We start from the raw sequence: 23,476 nt of genomic DNA on the forward strand, positions 1-23,476 counted from the left end.
GGAATTTCTTAACAATTTCATGTTTTAGCTTAAAATTCTGGAGAATTTTACTTTTAGGTCTTAATGTTCCCTTAAATCTTTTAAAAATATTAAAATGTTTTAAGTTACAGATTTTCATTCCCTACCCAAAATAGTCCAGAGAAATTGATGTTATAGGAAGATAAGCCATCTACGTATATGGCTCCCACACTCTCTCCTTTCTCTCTAGCAATCTCTCAGCTGCACCTGTCTCTTTCTTCAACCCCACTTCTCTCTCAACATCTTTTACCCCCTTGTCCCTAAGCAAGATTTGGAGAAAAAACTGGTGACATAGGACTTCAAAGAAACAGCTTCACTGGTGTCCTTTCTCCTCCTTCCAATGCTAGTCGGACTGGAACTCAAGCCCTCCTTGCTCTTTGCAGCTTCCTGACTGCATATTGGGTCAGAGGAGCTTTCTGAGGCTGTTTCTGTCCTTGAGATGCAGAATTGTGTGAGATCATTGGATTGAGGAAATTAGGAGTCTTCTGGGACTTCAACGGGTGGCTCTCGATGGGTTTGGGAAGGGATTCCAAGAAGGGCAAAGAGCATAAGCAAAAGGTCAGTGAGGAATGTGAACCAAACCCTCAGAAGAGCAATGGAGCATGAGGTTGGGGAGGCATTTGGGATGGATGCCATGGTCCAAGGCATTGCAAAAGAGATTCGTTTGTCAGGCAGCCTGATGTGGTGACTTACAGTTGAGTTTCATTGGCAAGTGGGAGAAGGATGTGATGGGCTTGGAAAAGGAAGTCTGGCTGGGTGTTCAGACCTGTGGCCAGGAGGGCAGTACCCCGGAGCTGGTCAGTGGTGGTAAAAGGCAGTTGTTGCTACTCTGCAGACCACTGAATTTGAGAACATGGGTTCCAAACGCCAGACAGATCTGGGTTTGAAATCCACCTACCAATGCGTACTAGCTGTATGACTGGTCAAGTTACTTAACTTCTCTGACCCGCAGTTTCCTCATCTGTAAAAATGGGAATAGTAAGTAATAGTACTTCATAGGGTTGTCATGATTAAATGAGAAAGTACATGCTTCAGCCTGAAGAGGGGTCCAGATTTTGGCCTGTGAACCTGAGCCTGGCTGTGTGGGGTCAGAGCATACAAAGAGGAGGGGTGGGGTCACAAGAAAGGGAGTTGCAGTAGGACCTGAATAACAGGCACAGTAAGGCTACTCCTCCCCACGCCTGAGCACTGGGAAGGCCCTGGCTTTGGTGATGGATTCTGGGGGAAGGGGCCCTGGGAATAGTGCTCTGAGGGCTACAACAGAATAGGCTATCCTGCCCCAGCTGTCATGGTCAGGGCCCCAAGATATCATAGGCTACCAGGGTCGGGGCCCCAAGCTAGAACAGGCTACCAGGGTCAGGGCCCCAAGCTAGAATGGGCTACCAGGTTCATGGCCCCAGACAGAACAGGCTACCAGGGTCAGGGCCCCAGACAGAACAGGCTACCAGGGTCAGGGCCCCAGACAGAACAGGCTACCAGGGTCAGGGCCCCAGATAGAATAGGTTATCAGGGTCAGGGCACCAAGTGAGCAGCTAGTATCTCCAGGCCTTTGATCCAGTGGAAGGGGGTTCCACTCCAGGGCCCTAGGTATGGACAAAGGGAGCAGAAACAGAACCTCTGACCCATTACTTCCCACCTGCTCCTGAGGGGGAGGGTGGATCTCTGGAGGCTAAGTGGGGGCTGCCTGAAAGAAAAGGGTGTTTTTGGCTGGACTGCAAAGGCTCGTTGCCCTGCAAAGGCACTGTGCTTGACCTTGACCCAGGGCACAGATCGGGCTCTAAAGAGGCCAGCCGAGGGTAGAGGTGGTCATGAATGTTGGTCTCCCTCTGGGCCATACTTCACTTCCTGCAGCCCTGCTGGCGTCCGGGCCGTGACCAACGTAGGACTCCTGTCCCCTTGGGGTCAGGACCCTGCGGAACTTTCAAACGATGGGTCCTCCGAGCCTGGCCGAGATGGCCTTCCTGCTGGGGCTACGGATGCGGAGGGTGGGCGCTCAGGTCGAGACTGAAGCGAACCGGACGACGCCACTGGAGGGCGCGCGAGTCCGATGGGCGAGGCGGGGGCGCTGCTGGAGGCCTCCTGCCAAGCCTGCCTTCTATAGCCGCCGGGTCAGCACAGGTGGAGGCGGGGGCTGTAGAAGGCCGAGGACCCGAACTTGTGGAGCCACATCCCTCCTGCAGATCTTAGCCTAGGCCCGGCGGCTAGTGGAGGCGCACTGCCCCTCCCCCGAAATCCTGACCCCAGCCAGTGCCCTCTCTCCCCTCTCCCGGCGGGTAAGGCTGCCCGCGAACTCCCGCCTTCCTGGCCCCGCCCCTCCCGAACTCCCGTTTCCTTATCGCGGAGGCGGTCCCCGGAAGCTCCCTCTTTTCTGGCCCCGCCCCGGAAGTTCCCTCTTTTTCTGGCCTCGCCCATCCCAAGCTCCCTCCCCTTTCCCTTGTTGTGGAGGCGGCCCCCGGAAGTTCTCTCTTTTCTGGCCCCGCCCCGTCTCGGCTTCTTTCCTTTCCTTCTCCCGGAGGCGGTTTCTCCAGAGCTCGGGAGTTTTGGTTCTGTTGTTGCCGTGTGTCCCATGACTCAGTCCCTCTCCCTGGTTATGGAGGGCTTGACATTTTACAAGGGGTGGCTTGGAAGACCTTACAGAGAAGTTGACTTTATTTTTTATTGTGATAGAATACATATAACAGTATTTACCATGTTAACCATTTATAAATGTACAGTTCAGTGGTATTAAGTCCGTTCATGTTGTTATGCAACCATCACCATCATCCATCTACAGAACACTTTTCATCTTGCCCAGCTGGAACTCTTGACCCTTTAAAATATAACCTCCCACTTTCCCCGCCCCCTAGCCTCTGGCAGCCACCTTTCTACTTTCTGTCTCCATGATCTTGACTACTCTAGGTACCTCATGTAAGTGGAATCAAGCAGTATTTGTCTTTTTGTGACTGGCTTATTTCAGTTAGCATAATGCCTTCACGGTTCATCCATTTTGTAGCGTATGTCAGAGTATCAAGAAGGTGACTTTTGAGTTAATTCCTGAAGGAAGTGAGGGAGCAAGAGGAACAAGTGTAAAGGCCCTGAGGTAGGAATGGGGCTGATGTCTTAGATCAAAAGGCCAGTGCCTCTGGAAGAAGACACAGTAGGGTAGAGGAGTAGCCATAAGGCAGTTTTGTAGCATCTTAGGACTTGGGCTTTTACTCTGAGATAGGAAGCCCCTGGAGGGTTTTGAGGTCAGGGGTGACATGATTGGACTCCACGTTTCTGCGAACCACTCCACCTGCTGCGTTGATAACAGACTGGTGGGGAGCAAGGGCAGAATAGGGAGGCCAGTCAGGGGGCTGTTGCTTCTAACATTGTCTAGAGGACCAGGGAAGGCTTCCCAGGGGAAGGGACTTTTAAATTGAGACCAGAAAGTTGAGTAAGAATTGACAAGGTGAAGGCCACCTTTATGTGTTGGAGGACGGCAGTGGAGTGAAGTGTGGAGGGTGGAGGGCACAGCTTATACAATGGCCTGGAGGTGAGAGCAAGTGTACTTGACTGGCAATTGTCAGTAATTAAATCCTTCCCTAGATTGGGAGCTTCTTGGGGAAGAGGTGGCTTTTCATTTCCATAGCCCTAGGGTGGTGCTCTGGGGGCCCTTGCTGGATGTAGAGGGGAGTGAAACCATTGCTTGGTATTTACTTCAAGTTACTGCCGCCAAATCTAAAGACCTGCTGGTGGCGCCCTCTCCTCTTCTGTCACTGTGAAGGAAGAAAGCCTCCTGGGGACAACCGGACTGGGCTCTGCATCCCACCAACACTTGGTTGTCAGTGAGCTCCCTTTGCTGGTGCCCTGACTTTCCTCTCTCCTGTATCTTCACTCTCTCTCTTTTAAGAGAGATTCTCAGCTGTATCTCAGCTAAAAAAAAATCCCTCCCTCTAGGCTGCTTACCCCTAAACTGCTTGTGTATCATTCTCCCCTTCATAGCCAAACTTCTAAAAATTAGTTTTTAAAGATATGTAAATTACGTAAAAGTTCACTGTACATGCTCACAATAAAAATCCAAAATACAAAAAACATAAAATGAAAAGTAAAATTCTCCTTACCATGACCACCTTGCAGGGGTAATCGCTATGAAGAGTTTCTCGGGTATCCTATACTTAGCGTTTTCTATGCATTTGTATAAGCACATATATGGCTATCCTTTTTTCTCTATACATCCAGTCTTGGATATATTTCCATTTCAATACATAATAAATCTAACATATTCCTTTTTTTTTTTTTTTTGGAAGATTAGCCCTGAGCTAACATCCATGCCCACCTTCCTCTACTTTATATGTGGGACGCCTGCCTCAGCATGGCTTGACAAGTGGTACCATGTCTGCACTTGGGATCTGAACCGGTGAACCCCGGGCCACCGAAGCAGAATGTTGGAACTTAAGCACTGTGCTGCTGGGCTGGCCCCGTAACATAGTCCTTTCCATGGTTACATGATATCCTGTTGTGTGGATGTGTTATAGTTAATTTAAGCAGCCCTCTATTGATGAGTAGGCAAGTGGTAGTCCACTTTAGCTGTTTATAAAATGCCACGGTAAACATCCTCTCCATAGGTCTTTATGTATGCGTGAAGTATGTTTGTAGGCTAACTTCTTGGAAATAGAATTGTTGGGGTAAAGGCTATGTGTACTGTTAATTTTCATAAATTCTGCCTAATTACCATTCAAAAAAGTTGTACCTAATTTCACTCTCACTGGTGACTTGTGATAGTTTAGCCAAATTTATTCACAGAATTGTCTACTCTTGCTTTCTCCACTGCTTCACCTCCTGCTTACTTATTTGGCTTCACTCTATGACTCCACCTTAAATGGATCTAAGGTCACCAATGATCTTCAGGTTGTCCATTGGACAGTTTTCAGGTCTCATCTCACTGCCTCTCAGAAATGTTTTATACAGTTAACCACTCTCTCCTTTCTGAAACACACTTGCCCTGGCTTTCATAAGGCCATACTGTAACTACAGGACCGGAAACAGAATTTGCCACCCCAAAATATGCCTCTTTGGTATAAGAATTATTTTGGGCCAATTATTTTTTTTTAAAGATTTTATTTTTCTTTTTTCTCCCCAAAGGCCCCCCCCCCCCCCCCCCGCTCCAGTACATAGTTGTATATATATTTTAGTTGTGGGTCCTTCTAGTTGTGGTACATGGGACGCCGCCTCAGCATGGCCTGATGAGCGGTGCCATGTCCACGCCCAGGGTCCAAACTGGTGAAACCCTGGGCCGTGGAAACAGAGCAAGCGAACTTAACCACTGGACCACGGGTCGGCTCCGTGGGCCAATTACTTTTAAGAAATAGCAGACACAGGGAAAGCTCTGAAAACCTAGTAGAAGTTACCCATTTGTAAGGGAAATTTACGTTTATAAGAAAAATCTCCATTTGTAAGGGTTGCCTTGCTCTCTGTGCCGGGAAGGAGAGGATGACTAAATCTCTAGAAATTCTTATCAGTAGAGAAGCAGTGACTTAAATCTGCGTGACAGCTTTACCCTTGTTTACTGTGCTGACCTCATCTTAACAACAGAATGCTAAGGCTATTTTTCAGGAGTGGCGAGGCAGCCAGGAGCATGCACAGAAGAGAAAATTTTGGTCTGCCAATCGAAACTCATCCTGCCAGTGCTTCTGCATACCAGCCTGACCTCACCAATCCCTTAAACCTTACCCCATACCCTGGATCGAGGAGACCAAGCTTTTCCTTCTATCTCCTTACCAATCGATTGTGTAATAAACTGCTTCTTCCCACAAAGACCAGTGTACCACAGTACTGGCTTCCATGTGCATCAGGTGGGTGAAGAGAGCCCTTGCTCAGTAACAATACTCACCTGGTTTTCCTCTGGCCACATTCTCTCTCCTGTCGACGCAAATAATCCATATCCAATCTATAAATCAAAATTGGGGTGTTTATTATGAGCCAGATCTGAGGACCATGTAGCCCGGGAGAGTCCTTTCACAAAGGAATGGAGCGCTCCAAAGAAGTGGGGGTTCACAGAGTGGTTATATACCATCAGAGAGCATGTATCACATATGGTTGGAATGTCCCGTTTACAATAGTCATGAGATTGCTTTTCTGGCACAGCATTTCATACAGCAATTGATGAACACAGCAGGTAGCCAGTCTGTGATCTTGAGCTGGGTGGTCACAGGGTGAGCACAGCAGGCCAGCAATCAATCCTTAGTTTAGGGAGAGATGCTTATCCTTAAGGAAATGCCAAGGTAGGGGAGTTACGTTCTTATCTTTAAGGACATTGTTCTTGTCTTTGGGACATAGTAAATACTTAAAGAAGATATGCAATGCGTGCTCAATGGCCATGTCAGCTCTTTTTGGAAAAAAAATTAGTTTTACACCAAATGGCTTCCTTATATATTCCAATATATCCTATTGCTTGCCATTTATTTATCACTCCTCTTCCCACTTTTAAATGTTGGTGCTGCTAAGGGCTTCAGTTGCCATCTATATGCAGATGACCCCCACGTTTATGTCCCCTTCCTTGTCTTTATTCAACTGCTTATTTGCCATCTTGACTTGGATGACCTACAGGCACCTCAGATTCAGCATGCCCAGCATTGTCCTCCTTCTTGTGCTCTCATCTCAGCAGCTGTCCCACTGCTCTCCAGTGGTCCTAGCGAGAAACCTGCCTAAACCCTCACCTCCTCTCAATCACCATGTCCCTGCCCATTCTATTTCCATCATACTTCTCAAACCATCACATTTCTCTTCATCCCCATGCACCACCCAAGTCCATGTCCCTACTGTCTGTACCGCCTAGACACTGCACCTACACACTTTCTCATCACCTCCCTGGCCTTAGGTTTACTACTCTCCAAGCCGGTCTCCGCCCTGCAGCCAGTTAGGTCTGAGAAATGCAGATCTGATTATATTACTGTCCTACTTAAAACCCTTCATTAAGTTCTGATTGCACTTAGGGTAAAGACAAAATAATTTCCAGAGAAAGTCAGATACCATATGATCTCACTCGTAGAAGATAAAAACAGCAACAATCACATAGAGACAGAGATTGGATTGGTGGTTACCGGGGGCGGGGGGAGGAGGGTGAAAGGGGTGGTTAGGCACATGTGTGTGGTGATGGATGGTAATTAGTCTTCAGGTGGTGAACATGGTGTAATCTACATGGAAGTGAAATATAATGATGTACACCTGGGAATTTATATGTTATAAACCAATGTTACTGCAATAAACAATAAAATTAAATTGAAAAACTTAAAAAATAATAATTTCTGGTGGCTTATTAGTCTCTGACAACTCTTCCAGCTTTCTTTGTCACCACTACCCCACTCCTCTATACTGTAATTAGTTTCTTGAAACTTTCATGCTCCTTCCCACTCAGAGCTTTTATCTTTGCTGTTCCCTCCTGCTTGGAATACTCTTTCTTTCTCTCCGACTTTGACCTGGCTGACACCTCATCAATCAGTAGACCTCTGCATAAATTTAACTTGCTAGAGGAGACCATCCAAGAGCCCCGAAACTTAAGCCTGGTGCTTAACACAGGGTTGGCACATGGTGAAAGCTCAATAAATATAGTCATGTGTCACTTAACAATGGGGACACGTTCTGAGAAATGCATTGATAGGCAATTTTGTCATTGTGCAAACATCACAAAGTGTGCTGAAGGTGAACAAAATTTGCCATCCCCAAATGTGTGTCTTTAACATGAGGAGTATTTTAGGCTGATTATTTTTGAGAAAGAAAAGACTCAGAAAGTTTTTCTTATTACCTCCCCCGTAACTGCTTTAAAGAATTCAGATTAAAAAAACCTGTCTCAGGAAGCAAGCTGTTACCTTAGCATAACATGAATTAGGTGGTAGACAGGGAGGAACCTAGAGACGCCTGTTTGTTGAGCTCCTTCTGTGTTCTTCTGTTTCTGTGTGGCCAAACACTTGTTTTCCAAACTTTGCTTCTTTTTACCTACCTGTGAATTACCTTTCTTCCCTTTGAACTCCCTGACTCTCTCCACCCCCAACATCTTTTGTCTTTACCTGAGGATGGTATTTAAGGTCAGGGCTTTGGCCATTTTGGCGTGTGACTTGATTTTCCTGGGTTTCTCCCATTTACACTTCTTATTAAACTTTTGTTTGTTTTTCTCCTGTTAATCTGTCTCATGTCAATCTAATTCTTAGACCAGCTGGAAGAACCTAGAAGAGTAGGGGAAAATTTCTTCCTCCCCTACAGTACTTACACAAACCTAGATGGTATAGCCTACTATGCACCTAAGCTATGGTACTGACCTTATGGGACCACTGTCATATATGCAGTCCATTGTTGACCCAAATGTAGTTATGCGGTGCATGACTGTATTTATTAATTAACCAACTCTTAAGACCTCAAGGGCCAGGTGGGTGATTACCAGACTGCAGTTTTCCACAGGACCTCAAGGTGTCACCCTTGGACTCAACTTAGCCATGCCTTGGCTGGGAACCTAGATGGAGGGGCCAAGTGGGTGCCCAGCATGGCCCATCCATCCAGCAAGCTGAGAAGAGTTAGGAAATCCAGCTGCTTCTCCCAGGTCTGACACCTTCTCCATCTGCTCTGAGCCAGCTGCGTTGATGGGGTGACAAACCATCCCAGTTTTCCCAAGACTGAACTCAGTGCTCCCTGGCTATGAAACTTTCAGTCCTAAAACTGAGACAATCCCAGGCAATTTGGGAGGGTTGGTCACCCAACTGTGGACAGAGGGAACAAAACCCCCATGTCTGCACCAGATAAGGTGTACACCCAGCAGGAGAGCTTAGCTTCAACCCAGCCAAGCCCCTCACAGCAACACCACTGGTGGGTTGTCCCTGTAGCCTGGTGGTTGGAAGAATTTAGGGAGAGAAAGCATATATGCTTTAAATGAACATAAAGAGACCCACCTATGCCTGACAAGCGCTATCATTTATTAAGCGCCATTGGGCATAACACACTCACGTATATTGTTTCTAATCCTCACAGAAACCCTAAGAGTACAGAAGATTATTCCCCTTTCAGAGATGAGAAAAATCAGACTCAGAGAGGTTAAGTGACCAGCCCAAGTCACACAGCTGTTAAGTAACGTGGTAAAATTCAAACTCATGTCTGATTTTGACATACAGAGCTCCTGCTATTTTTGCTGAATCTGCAGCCTGGCCATTTCCCTCCTGCTCTGGTCTTCATTTGGAAGTCCCGGGGATGTGAGTAGAAGGCAAGAGGTAGGTGTAGGTGGAAGGGATTGAGGAAGAGGGCCTGTGTCAGGGTCTGGGGGGATCCACGTAGCGTTGACAGCTTGCCTGTACACACGAGTGGGCTCTGCCATCTTGAAATAGGTGTGGACATAGCCTGGGGACCTCCAAAGGGGCCCCTTCACAGGCTATTGTCCTGACACCAGGCTGTGGCCTCAATGAGGAGCCAGGATTGCATTTCCCACAGTTCAGGATGAACCCGGCCAGCTCTTATCTAATTGCAAATGGACAGTTGGGCATGGGAGAGGCATAAGGCGGCAGCCATCATGAGCAAGCCATAAACTAGAGGGACAAGTGAGGGGGGGATGGGCAGGGGCTGTGACAAGGGTTATGCTAAGCACAGTGTCTTGCCCAAAGTTTGGGCTCAGTGAATGTTGCAATTAATGATATAGCCAGCCACCTCTTTCTCAGAGATGTCGTAAAGCTGAATTTTATTTTTGTTTAGGTGGTTGTTTAGGAATTGAGCTGCTTTTGAATACTAACCAAGAGCTGGTTGTATAGAATTATGAGCAGAAGCCTGCCTTTGGTTGTGCAGAGGTATGGTCAGAGCCCTGATGGGCACTCACTGGTCTGGCAGCCAGATGTCTGCTCTATAGGAGGTATAAGAAGCCAGACTCTGGGACTCCTTTACACTAAAAAAATAAAACACAGACATCCTTCAAGAACTTTAAGTTCTCAGGTAGGAAGGTGTTTTGAGCTGTGCAGTTCACTTTATTTCTTTGGTGCTGTCTTAAGACTTTTAGGGTGCAAGATCTGTCCTGGGCTGGCTCGGCCCCAGATCTGCCCAGCCCCTGGACCTGGTGTTGCCTGGTGCCCTGTGACCAGGTTCTGCCCTGTAGCTCCACTTTGATGCCAAGTCATCAGACGGGTGGAGCGTGAGCGAGTCCTCCCCAGAGCTGGGCCATGTCTCTGCTCTTCCCTAGCTGGCCTTCCACCTTCCCCCAGAGAACTGGGCCTTGTACGTTCTAGGGCAGGTTGGCGGCCTGGGCATAAAGCAGGGCTGGAGAGGAGAGAAACCATCAATTAAGCTGCCTTATACACAGGACTCTCCTGTCCTTTGTTCTGAAAATACCGTATGTGTTCCAACTCTGACGAAAGGGAGGGGGAATTTGTGAAACAGTCACCAACAGTGTACCATCACACTGATGGGGGACCTCTTGCCAGGAGCTCGTGGGAAACAGTGACCTGGTGTAGTGGAAAGCACATGACTTTAGAGTGAGATAGAATTGGGTTCTGCTACTTTCTTGCTGGGTGACCTTGGGAAAGTTACTCAACCTGTCTGAGTCTTGATTTCCTCGACTGAAAAATAGACATAATAACAATAACATCTATGTCACAGTTTTGTTTTGAGGTCTAAATTAGCCGACCAATGTATATAAAGCCTTAAATCTGGTATATAAAAATACGATATTTACTGAGCGTGTATTATGTGGCAGGCCATGTCTAAGTGCTTTATGAGCATAGTATGAACTCATATAACCCTAGGAGTTGTGTACTTTCATTGTCTGTGCTTTATAGATGCCAAACTGAGACTCGAGGAGCTTGAGTAACTTGCCCAAAGTCACAGAGCTGGGGAAGAGCAGAGCCAGGATTTGGACCTAGACAGTCAGGCTCCAGCTCACACTTGGAGTGTGACTCCAGTACTTGACTACTAAGCCAGGAAGCCCATACGGAGGAAGGCTGAATAACGAACAGCTATTATGATCATGGTAATTAGCATGAAGTGCTTTTTATATCCATGGTGCTAAGTGTTAATTATTAGCGTATTTGGATGCAACATTTATCCTTTCTGTTCCTATTTTTTTCCATAGCCAAGCATCAAAGGGCCTTGTACTCACCCAACAGAGCATCTTGCCTTTGTCCGATCCAGCCCAGTGCATCAGTCTCTGCAAACAACAGAAGATGTGGCCCTGCGCCGCCTGTCCCTGCCCCTGCCAGAGCACCAAGGGCGGCTGAGGCACTCCGACTGAAACTGAGCTAGGAGAGCAGCAGACAGGTACAGATAGCAGACCGGGAGCAGGGCTCACAAAAGAGAGGTCATCCTTAGGAGACCTGATTCATTTCTTTGAGTGGCAACAGTGCCAGTGGACAGGGATGAAAGGAGGGAGAGTCATTCATCCTGATGCCAAGGCACAAGAGCGCAGCTAAAACTGACAGAGAGGTTTTGTGGAGATGTTGCTGGGGCCTGGAGGGGTCTGGTGGGGCTCATCCTTGGGGGCAGCTGGAAGGAAACTCAGTGGGTTGCTCCTGGTGACCCAGTGAAGAGGAAATCCAGAGCAGGGACAGAGCACAACCTGCCCAAGCCATCTAATCAAGACGCACGTCTGACCAGGACGCTTGCCTGTTAATTCCCTTCCAATGGCTTTTCACCACCTAAATGTGATAATACTGTGGACAATAATAAAACAATAATAGCTGCGTTTATTTGATACTTGCTGTGTATAGGGTACTTTACAGAGAGGAAGCTGAGGCAGAGAGCTTAAGTAACCTGCCCAGTCACATGGTTATTAGTACACAACTTGGGACTTTAACCTAGTCTGCTCTCATAGGCCTTGTGCTGCCCCCAACTATAGTTCCGGTCCATTTGTAACTGTGTTTAATGGCGTCTCTTCCACTCGTTTACTACAGACAGGAAGCCCCTCTGTAGCAGGAACCATAACTGATTCAGTCTCCACTCCTTTAGCCCTCAGTGGGTGTTGAAGATGTTGAAGCTCCTACATCCTCTGTGCTTCTCCTTCTGAACACTCTCCCTGGGTGAGCTCAGCCCCTCTTTTGGCTTCAATTCCTACCTCCTGGAGGAAGACTCCTAGACAAGGCATTATGGTCGACTCTCTAACCTCTATTTCACCCCAGATAATTAGTTTGAGCCCATCATGTTAATTCCATCCTTGCCAGTAATTGGTTTAGGAATGGGGATGTGCTCTGCTCCTGCCCGGTGAGACCAACGGGACACTTGCTGGGGGGCTCCTGGGAAAGGTTTCCTCACTCCTAGGAGAGAGCCACTGGAAGTGACAGTGTCTCTTCTTCCTGGGAATGTTGCCAGGTTTGGATGTGTCCTGGAACTGCTGCAGCCATTGTGCTAACGGCTGAAGATGGAGCCAACAGCAAGGATGGCAGAGTGGAGAGCTGGAAAGAGTCTTTGTCCTTGATGGCACTCACTCTGCCAACACTACAGGCCACCCTAATGTTGAACTTCCTCATACAAGGAAAATTAAACATCGTCCCTGCTGAAGCCATTGAAAGTGGGCTTTCTGCTAGTCATAGCAGAAAGTACCCTTACTGATACAACCAGGGTGCCATTATGACTTTTGTGGGCCCCTTCCTACAGAACAATTTCTTTTTAAATTATGTTTTATGACTGTGTTGGTGTAAAGATGAATGTATTCATGTTATATGTTAAAACATCTCCTTTGGCTTAAAAGTTTGGTTTTTTTCTTCTGCTTTAAAGGAGATTAAAGCATTTTTTGTGGATCCCTAAAAGTATTGGTGCACAAACATGCCTATTGTGCCTGTTAGATAGACTGGCGCTGGATACGACTCCCAAATATCCATCTCCAGTCTGTGCCTCCTTTTTGGCCTTCAAACCCTCACATCGAGCTGCTTATTGGATAGTTCCACTGAGTGTCTAACCTCAAATTTAACATATCTGAGGCTTAACACACAGTTTGCCTGACACCTTTCCTTTGTCCAGTGTCCCCTATCTGAATGAACTATGTACTCCCAGCTAGTTACATCATCCAGAAACCTGGGACCTCAACCTATGCCCAATCCATCACGAAATGGTGTCAATTTTCCCTCTTAAATGGCTCTTAAAAGCATTTGTTTCTATCTCCACTGCTGTTGTCCTGATCCATGTTACCAGCATCTCTTGCCTGGATTACTGCCAGGGACACTAATGGCCTCCCTGCATCTCACTCTCCATATAATCTTTTATCTACACTGTCCCCAGAAGGATCTTTTCAAACTGCAAACCTGATCCCATTGTCTTCCTGGTTAAAATCTGCTGATGGCTTCCATTGCTTTTATGCCAGAGACCCAACCTTCCACAAGGCCTCCGAGGCCCTGCCGAGCCTGGCCCCTGCCTCATCTTGCTCTTCTCTCCTCTTACTCTGCGCCTCAACCACGTATTCTTCCCCTAGTGCCTCCAGTGCAAAGGCTCCCTCCTGCCATAGGATCTTTGCACACGCTATTCTTCCATTTTCTGCTCCTTCTTTAGCTCGAATACACTTTCTCAAGGGAGCCTTCCCTCACCCTAGTCTAGGTCAAGTGTCATTAACTATGTGACACTGAGGCATTGAGCAAGTTTCTTAACTGCTTGGTGCCTCCGATTTCTCATTTGTAAAATGAAGATGATAATGATTCCTAACTCATAGGTTTGTTGTGAGACAAATAAAATGATGCATGGGAGCCACTGTGAGGTCAGACTGGTGCAGTCTCTGCTTGGGCACTTGTCATGCCCTCTGCCCAGCTTTCTAGGTGGGGAGAGTAGTGGAGAGACATCTCCCCACGCACACCAACCCTGGTTGGGGATGTTGGGGTGAGACAGGCCCTAAAAATGTGAGGATTTTGAGGAAGAGCATCTACAGAGGGCACTCAGATTTCTAAATGACTTGAATGAAACAGAGGAGGTAACTGTGCCGGGGAGTCACTGACAATGCCTGATGTTGGGCTGCGGGTGCACAGAGAGAGGGAGAGATCAAAAGAATGCAGAAAGGTCAGGGAGAGAGGGGAGGTCAGCTAGAGCACAACACACTTCTGTCAAATCTCCAAATGGCCTGGAGCCCCTAGAATGAAGGATGCTGGTGCCATGGGGTCTGTATGTCAGACAAACCTGGGCTCCCATCCCCACCCTGTTACTTATAGGCTGGAGGACTGGGGAAGTCACTTCACTTTTCTATGCCTCAGTTTCCTTATCTATAAAATGGAGCTAGTGAGTTTATTTTGCAGAGTTGGTGGGAAGATTAAATGGAACTGTATTAGTTTGCTCGGGCTGCCATACAAAGTACCACAGACTAGGTAGTTTAAACAACATAAATTTATTTTCTCACAATTCTGGAGGCTAGAAGCCTGAGATCAAGGTTTCTGCAGGGTTGGTTTCTTTACGGCCTCTCTCCTTGGCTTGTCAATGGCCATCTTCCTCCAGTGTCTTCATATGGTCTTTCCTCTGCGTCTCTTTCCTAATCTCCTCTTCTAAGGATGCAGTAATATTGGATTAGGGCCCACCCAGGTGACTTCATTTTACTGTAATTACCTCTTTAAAGGCCCTATCTCCAAATACAGTCACATTCTGAGGTCCTGGGGGTTAGGACTTCAACATGTGAATTTTGGGGGCACACAATTCGGCCCGTAACAGGGACACAGACATATGTCAAGTGATGAGCATACAGCAAGGGCTCAGTATTGCTAACTACTTTTTCTCTGCCATTGGAAGAGCAGACAATGGCAGTGCACTCAGAGAGCCCCAGGACTCCATGGATAAGTATATGGCTTTCAGCCTTTTGGCACCTCTGACTTTCCTAAGCACTGGAGGCAAAGACTTTGCTCTTCCTCTCTGCTCCTTCGGGTGGGAATGGTGATAAATCACATCATGTCTGAAAGCAATTGGGAACTCTAGGAGTTAATTTTATTTTTGGTATATTGACTTAGCTAAAAAAAGCCAAAACGTTACCCTGCCAATCACCAAAGCAATTCAACCCTGACGATATCTGCTTGCAGACTTTGTTGAAGTGGACCTATAACTGATCTGAGTAAGGTGGCCCAAACTTACCCCACTGACTAGTCAGTGTTTACCAAGTGTGAGTTTTTGTGCCAGATGCTGTGCAGACACAAAGAAATCCAGGACATGGTCCCTGCCTCAGGACCCAGAGGCTTCGAGTGGGACATTAGCTCCAGTCAGGAAAAGGCAGTGGAAAGCAGCCTCTGATGTGAGCAAAGTGAAGAATCAGACAGAGTTTGACGCACATATGGGACATCCAGGTGAAGCTGCCCAGGGGCCAGCTGGATGGACACCTGTGGAGCTCCAGAGACTGGTCTGGCTTGATGATATAGATGTGGGAGTCATTATAACAGAGATGAAGCCGTGGGGAAGGGTGTCGTCTTTGAGGGATAGTGTGGCATGTATGGAGAAAAGAAGATCAAAACCAAGTCCCAGATTCTTGGGAGAGGAAACCTGACTGGCCCAGGTTGAATCCAATCAGCCGGGGTTAAGAGGTTAGAATCAAGTCAGATAAACGTGCTGCCAGGGCCCCAGGGCCCCAACCTTGTAGGTAGGCGGGGGAGAGGGCATTCTCAGCGAAGGCAGTTGGTGAACTGATTTGGCATCAAACAGATGGCTACCAGAGTATCCACCTGTAGAGCCAGCACTCCCACTTAGTAAGCATGCAATAAACATATGCTGAATCAATCAGTATATTAATAAATGAATGAATAATGAAGGGATGAATAATCTTGCCACAGACTTTTTTGTAATACTATTTTTTATTGATATTAATTCACATACTATAAAATTCTCAATTTTAAAGCATACAATTCAGTGGTTTTTAGCGTTGCCACGTACATTTGACTTCATGCTTCCTTCCATGAGACACAGGATTGAGTAGAGGCGTCCATTGATAATGGAGTCCCAGTATGACCTCCTGTCTATGGTTTCCCTTACACAGAAGGCAGCTTGAGGAAAGGGACTCCCTTCTCTCTTTGGAGGATGCCCAAGGGCAGGAGCTGGAGAAGGGCCAGCCCTCCACCTGGGAAGGCTACAGAGGGACAGTGAGGAATACTGAAGATACTCTGGGGAAAGGGAGGCGTCCAGGCACACGGTGTCACTGCCCTCAAACCCTCTGCGAGACTGCAGCAGGAAGGATGTGCAACCAGATGGCCTCGGCCAAGGTGAAGCCGGTGGACACCAAGAACTTCCTCAACAATGGAGGTTGGGACATTTGGATAGCATGCAAAGTCCTGGAAAGAGTTTGCTTTTTTCCTTTAGCCCCTCTGTTGGAAGAATAATGGCTGTCACATCCTAATCTCTGGGACCTGTAACTATACCACATAACAAAGGGGAATGAAGGTTGTTAACCAGCTGACTGATTATCCAGGTGGTCCCAGTGTAATTACAAGGGTCTTTAAAAGTGGAAGATGGAAGCAGAAGAGGGATCAGAGTCAGAGAAAGAGATGTGACAATGGAAGCAGAGGTTGGAGTGATTCTATTTGAGAAGTGATTCAACCATCACTGGCTCTTAAGATCTAAAGGAGCCACATGTCAAGGAATTGGCCTGCCTCTGGCAGCTGGAAAAGGCAAGGAAACGGATTCTCCTCTAAAGAAATACAGCCCTGCCAATAACTGTGATATTTAGACCAGTTTCAAAATTCTGACCTCCAGAACTATAGGATAACAAATTTGTGTTATTTTAAGCTACTAATTTTGTGGTAATTTGTTACAGTAGCAATGGGAAACTAATAACCCCTCCTAGCTATCTAATTCCCAAAAGTGGCCAGAGCAAGATTCACTTTTAGATCTTTGTTTCTTTTTATTCCTTTAGACTGTTGTCTATTTTGTGTAAGATCTGCTAGACTTTGTCCTCCTGGGCCCCACTTTCCCCTCCAGGCAGAGGGCCTTTTGGGGATGTTGCTGAGTCCTTGAGCCCGAGAACATGCCTACCCGAGGCCATCTGTCCTTCCAAGGTCTGTCCAAATGCCACCTTCTGCTTGGAGCTCTCATCATTTTCCCCAATGGATACTTTTCTTCCTCTCAGTCCCTGCAGCGCACACTCACTGTGACACTTGTCACATTGTCTTCTACATTCAGGACCTGTGGTTTGTCTCAACTCCTCTAGGAATCTGCATCTGTTTGTCCTTCACTATTTTAAATTGCCAGACTTTGTAAAAAGAGCAGGTGTGTACTTAGTTCTCTGGGGAGAGAGCTTGGCAAGAGATAAAGAACAAAGATGTGTTGTTCCCCTAGGACTCGAATCTCAGCTCCTTCTTGCTCCTGCCGCTAGATGATGTCAACCACCGTGAAAAGACAATAAATAATCCCCTGCTGAAGGCCAGCCAATGGCTGCTTTATTCACTGTATTGGCTGTCTCTTGTGCTCACCTCATATCCTCTTGGCCCTCCTTTGACACCATCATTCCTGGGGAACCAACTTCACACAAGTGTCTTGTGACAGTACCTCACCTCTGCTCCTCCATGCATCTCACTTTCTGTCTCAGGGCTTCTTTTTTTTTTTTTTAAGATTTTATTTTATTTTTTTTCCTTTTTCTCCCCAAAGCCCCCCTGTACATAGCTGTGTATTTTTAGTTGTGGGTCCTCCTCGTTGTGGCATGTGGGACGCCACCTCAGCATGGCTTGATGAGTGGTGCCACGTCCACTCCCAGGATTCGAACAGGCGAAATCCTGGGCTGCTGAAGTGGAGCGCGTGAACTTAACCACTAGGCCACAGGGCCAGCCCCTATCTCAGGGCTTTTGTAGGAACCACCTAGCACTCCCACTCGTGCTTCTGGAAGTGTGAGGGTGTTAACACCTCATGAGACAACCTTTGACCAAAAGGAGGTGGGAGTTGTAGGATAAATGCTTCTCTCCTCTGGCCTACAGGTGGAGAATTTTGAGGTGGTTTTTCACAGCTCCTCAGAAGGTTCCAGCAGGATCAAGCCCCATTATTCACAGCTGTGATCAACTCAGCATGCACTCTTGAATTAGCTTTCCCTTCTTCTATGTTTCCCTCTCCCTAGTCCCCAACTTCGTTCCCTGGGATTCCTTCCCGAAGGAATGTGAGCACCAGTCTCAGGCTGCGTCTTTTGGGGGAATCCAGGCAAGATGCCCACCTTGTGGCTGGAACTGCAGTCGTATCACATGACTGGACTGACCAATACGTAAGCAGCCTGGGGCCATTTTGAGCGTCAGCCTTATAGATCTGACCCAAATACCGACTCTGTAAGAGGCACTTATCTCTGTATTTCGTCTCACCTAAATGCAGCAGCTTTTGAGTTCCCTTTTTGAACATGTTTTAGGGACCAAATGCCAGGCTGTCAACAATTCCAACAAAGGCAGGAAGAGGGCCAGGCTATACTTTACTCATTTGGGCATCTTCTGTAGTTTATTGCATGTGGCAGGCGCTCAATCTGAGCAAGCTGAAGTACCATATCCATTACACAGCTCCTTTCACATGTTTCCAGAGAAATAGTGGCTCCTGTTGCCTGCCCCTGCCTGACACATACAGTATGGTGAAATAACAACAGTAATAATATTTACTGAGTACTTACTGTATTCCAGATACAGTGCTAAGATCTTTATGTGCATTGTCCCAGTTATTATTAACAACTTCTCCTTGTAATAGATACTATTACTTTCTCCATGTACAGATGTGAAAATTGAGGCCATGAGAGGTTAAGTAATTGCCTAAAGTTGTATAGCCAGTAAATACTGGAGCCAGGATTCAAATTCGACATTCTGACCCTAGAGTTCATTCTTAATCACAATTATCTACTGGTAAGAAAATAAAGACTGCTGGCATAAGATAGACATGTAGCTCAATGGAATAGAATTGAGAGGCTAGAAATAAACCCATATACCTACAGTCGATTGATTTTTGACGCGGTGCCAAGACGATTCAATGGTGAAAGGATAGTCTTTTCAACAAATGATGCTGGGGCAATTGAACATCAACATGCAAAAGAATTAATTTGGACCTCTGACTCTCACCACATTAAAAAATTAACTCAAAGGGCCAGCTGGTGGCGCAGTGGTTAAGTTTGCATGTTCCACTTCGGTGGCCTGGGAGTTGCCAGTTTGGATCCTGGGTGCAGACATGGCACCGGGTGCAGACATCATCAAGCCATGCTGTGGTAGGTGTCCCACATATAAAGTAGAGGAAGATGGGCATGGATGTTAGCTCAGGACCAGTCTTCCTCAGCAAAAAGAGGAGAATTGGCAGCAGATGTTAGCTCAGGGCTAATCTTCCTCAAAAAAAAAAGTTAACTCAAAATGGATCAAAGACCTAAATATATGGACTAAAATTATAAAACTCTTAGAAGAAAACATAGTTGTAAATCTTCTTGATGCTAGTTTCTTGGATATGACACCAAAAGCACAAGCAACAAAAGAAAAAAATAGATAAATGGGACTTCATCAAAATTAAAAGCTTTTGTGATTCCAATGACATTGTTAAGAAAGTGAGAAGAAAACCTACGGAATGGACAAATTACTTGCAAATAATATATCTGATAAGGATCCAGTATCCAGAGTAAATAAAGAACTCTTACAACTCATCAACAAAAAGACAAATAACTCAATTTTAAAAATGGGCAAAGGATTTGAATAGACATTTCTCCAAAGATGCTCTGTATCATTAGTCATTAGGGAAATGCAAATCAAAATCACAATAGGATACCACTTTACACCCACTGGGATGGCTATAATAATTTTTTTATGGAAAATAACAAGTGTCAGTGAGGGTGTGGTGAAATTGGAACCTTCCTACCTTGCTGGTGGGAATATAAAATGATGCAGCCGCTGCAGAGTTACCATATGACTCAGCAATTACACTCCTAGGTTTGTACTCAAGAGAAATGAAGACATACATTCACACAAAAACTGTACACGAATGTTCCTAGCAGTGTCATTCATAGTAGGCAAAAAGTGGAAGCAACCCAAATGTGCATCAACTGATGAATAAATAAACAGAACTTGGTATTATCCATATAATGGCATCTTCTTCAGCCATAAAAAGAAATGAAGTACTTATACATGCTACAACTTGGATAAACCTTGAGAACATTATGCTAAAGGAAAGAAGCCAGACACAAAAGGTCACAGATTATATATGTGAAAATATATAATATGTATGTATATAATATAATGTATAATATAATGTATACTATATATATATATTATATGAAATGTCCAAATTAGGCAAACTCATAGACGGAAAGTAGGTTAGTGGTTGCCTAGGGCTTGCGGGGAGGGAGGAATGGGAAGGAGTGCTCAACAAGCTCAGGGTTTCATTTTGGGATGATGAAAATGTTCTGGAATTAGATAGTGGTGGCACTTGCACAACACTGGGAGCAGACTAAAAACCATTGAATTGTACATTTCAAAATGGCGAATTTTTATGCATGTGAATTATATTTCAATTAAAAAAAGAAAAGAAGAAGCAGAAAGGGAATCTGAAGCAGAGGAGCCAGCTGTCTTCAGCTGGGCTTATACGTGGTGTTCACGGGAGCAATCTTCTAACGCTCCGTTACATTCACTGAATGAACTGTAATCACCAGACTCAGTATTTTTTCACTTCCTATTTACTCTAGAGACCGCTTTCCAAGACTAGATCCGTGTTTTCGGAGGATTGCACTTTTGGAATGCCCACAGCCAAGTCAGGAGCATTGAACCTTTGGAATGTACACAGTGAAGTCAAATGTGTCCTATTTCCCAAACCACTGAGGGTTAGCATTGAGAGATAAATATCACGTGACATGATTAATGGTTTGATGAGTGTGGTGGTTAATTTTGTGTCAACTTGGCTAGTCTGTGATATGCAGTTGTTTGATCAAATACTAGTCTATATGTTGTGAGGGTATTTTTTAGATGAGATTGACATTTAAATCACTAGACTTTGAGTTAAACAAATTACCCTCCATGATGTGGGTGGGCCTCATCCAGTCAACTGAAGGTCTTAAGAGAAAAGACTGAGGTCCCTCAAAGAGGAAGGAATTCTACCTCCAGACCTGTCTTCAGACTCGGGACTGCAACAACTTCTGCCAGAATTTCCAGACTGCTGGATAGCCCTACAAATTTCAGACTTGCCAATGTGTGTGTATATGCACACACACACATGCACACACACACGCACACATCCTATTGGTTCTGTTTCTCCAGAGAACCTTGACTAATACAAGGAGTCTAAATGAAAGCAGAGAAAAAGTTCAGGGTCCCTCAGTTCTTTGAGTGAAACTGTTGTAGCCCAATCACGACTGGGGAACAAAGCAAGGGAAATTCTACGTCATGTAGTAATAGTAAAGGACTAGAGAGATGTGTTGTAGTAATAACTGCTACCATTTTTTGACCACTCTCCATGTGCCAGGCCCTGGGCTGATTGCTTTAAATGCTTTATCTCTTTAAATCCTCATAAAAAGCCAATTAGGTTCAGAATAAGAAATAGAAACCGTTTCAGGTATTTTAAACAAAAAGGAATTTAACACAGGGAATTAGATGCTTACAAAAGAGCACCTAAAGAGGTGATGAGAAGGGCCGGCCTGGTGGCACAGCGGTAAAGTTTGCACATTCCGCTTTGGCAGCCCGCGGTTCGCCAGTTTGGATCCCGGGTGCAGACCTATTCACTGCTTGTCAAGCCATGCTGTCACAGGTGTCCCATATATAAAGTAGAGGAAGATGGGTGTGGATGTTAGCTCAGGGCCAGTCTTCCTCAGCAAAAAGAGGAGGATTGGTGGCAGATGTTAGCTCAGGGCTGATCTTCCTCAAAAAAAAAAAAAAAAAAAGAGGTGATGAGAAAACTCCAGGATAAACCTCCAGGAATGATTCTCAGATCCTGAAAAAGTGACTTGCCGGGGAAGTTACTCTGCCACAATACAGTAGGTGGGGAATCAGAAGCTGTCACCGCAACCATTGAGTTCAAGAACACATGGTTGTAGACGCATTCTGGGGACCAAGAAGCTTCTGTGCGGTTGCCACAATGGGCTTAACTCTCACCAAGTTAATGACTGGACATTGGAACATGTAGTTCAGCCATTGCCTTTGCTGCTACTAATTTTTTACCCCTACTACGCAGGGAGGTCAAAACTGGAATAGAGCTATGATAAAACTCCATATTACCATGACCCTGAAAACAGCTGAAAGCAGCTGGAAGTTGACTTCCATTCTATGTAAGTGCATTAATTAGTGGAAAATAATTCTCATCCAGAACCCTAGCTGCAAGGAAAATTGGGAAATGTAGTTTCCAGCTTCTGGCGTACATTCATAATTTTGTGCAACAACCACTTTTCTCTAGTTTAAAGACTTTTTCATCATTCCAGAAGACACTCCTAAGCAATTCCTCCCTATTCCTCCCTCCCTCAATCCCCTGGCAACCACTCATCTGCTTTCTGTCTCTATGGATTTGCCCATTATGGATATTTCACATAAAAGGAATTATGCAATGTGTGCCATTATTTGTCTGGCTTACTGCATTTTGCGTATTTTTGAGCTTCATCCAAGTTGTAGCGTGTGTCAGTACTTCGTTCCTTTTTATGGCCAAATTACATTCCATGGTATGGACATACCACAATTTTTTTATCCATTCACCCGTTGTTGGACGTTTGGGTTGTTTCCACTTTTTTGGCTATTGTGAATAGTGTCGCTATAAACATTCATGAACAATTATCTCTTCGAGTATCTATTTTCAATACTTTTGGGTATATACCTAGGAGTGGAATTGCTGGATCCTATGGCAATTCTATGTTTAACTTTTTGAAGAATCACCAAACTGTTTTCCACAGTGGCTGCACCATTTTATATTTCCACCAGCAATGCACAATTTCCAGCAATGTTCCTATTTCTCTACTTCCTCACCAACACTTATTTCCCATTTTTTAAATTATAGCCATCCTAGTGGGTGTGAAATGGTATCTCACTGTGGCTTTGATTTGCATTTTCTTTTTTCTTTTTTTTTAAAGATGAGCACCTGAGCTAACACTTGTTGCCAATCTTCTTTTTTTCTTCTTCTTCTTCTCCCCAAAGCCCCCCCAGTACATAGCTGTATATTCTAATTGTAGATCCTTCTGGCTCTGCCACGTGGGATGCCGCCTCAGCATGGCTTGATGAGCAGTGCCATGTCTGCACCCAGGATCCCAACTGGCAAAACCCTGGGCTGCCTAAGTGGAGCGCTCACTGGAATTTAACCACACGGTCACAGGGCCAGGCCCTGATTTGCATTTTCTTAGTGACCAATGATGCTGAACATCTTTTCATATTCTTTTTGGCCATTGGTATATCTTCTTTGAAGAAATGTCTATTTACGTACTTTGCCCATTTTTTGAGTTGTTTGTCTTTATGTTGTTGTGTTGTAAGAGTTTTTTATATGTTCTGGATACTAAATCCTTATCAGATATATTGTTTTATTTCTTTTGATCTACAGACTGTTAGTTGCCCACCCAATGTCCATTCTTCCCTTCTTACTAAGGGAAACTTTACTGGCATCATGTCCAGATGAAAAACTTTATATCCTAACTTCTCTT

The sequence above is a fragment of the Equus quagga genome, chromosome 5 (assembly GCF_021613505.1).
Source record: "Equus quagga isolate Etosha38 chromosome 5, UCLA_HA_Equagga_1.0, whole genome shotgun sequence".
Classification (NCBI taxonomy): domain Eukaryota; kingdom Metazoa; phylum Chordata; class Mammalia; order Perissodactyla; family Equidae; genus Equus; species Equus quagga.